General features: G+C 47.9%; 1 non-coding gene across 1 annotated transcript; it reads right to left on the minus strand.

The window, feature by feature from the left end:
• Positions 1 to 82, minus strand: trnas-uga (transfer RNA serine (anticodon UGA)). The gene has a single exon. It is a non-coding gene; the product is annotated as a tRNA-Ser (tRNA).
• Between the last annotated feature and the right edge of the window lie 244 nt (positions 83 to 326).

Genomic DNA, 326 nt, shown 5'->3' on the forward strand with positions numbered 1-326 from the left:
CGTAGACGGCAGGATTCGAACCTGCACGGGGAGTCCTCAACGAATTTCAAGTCCATCGCCTTAACCACTCGGCCACGACTACAGCAAACTCACACCCCCCCCGCATTCCTCCTATAATCTAACACGGAGTGCGAGGTGGCTGCGGAAACGTTTTCAAAGTCGCTCTCCATTAAAAAAAAATAAATACCTTTGACAAAATACGTGCCGGCAGACAGACATTCCTCAGAGGGTTTAAGGCTGGCTTCACGTTCAAATGATAAAGTATCCCCGTCCGGATGTCAAAATGCAACTTTGGCAGACCGAACAAACATCAACAAACCACAAAT

Source organism: Lepisosteus platostomus, chromosome 22 (genome assembly GCF_059453375.1).
Source record: "Lepisosteus platostomus isolate fLepPlt1 chromosome 22, fLepPlt1.hap1, whole genome shotgun sequence".
Taxonomy (NCBI): domain Eukaryota; kingdom Metazoa; phylum Chordata; class Actinopteri; order Semionotiformes; family Lepisosteidae; genus Lepisosteus; species Lepisosteus platostomus.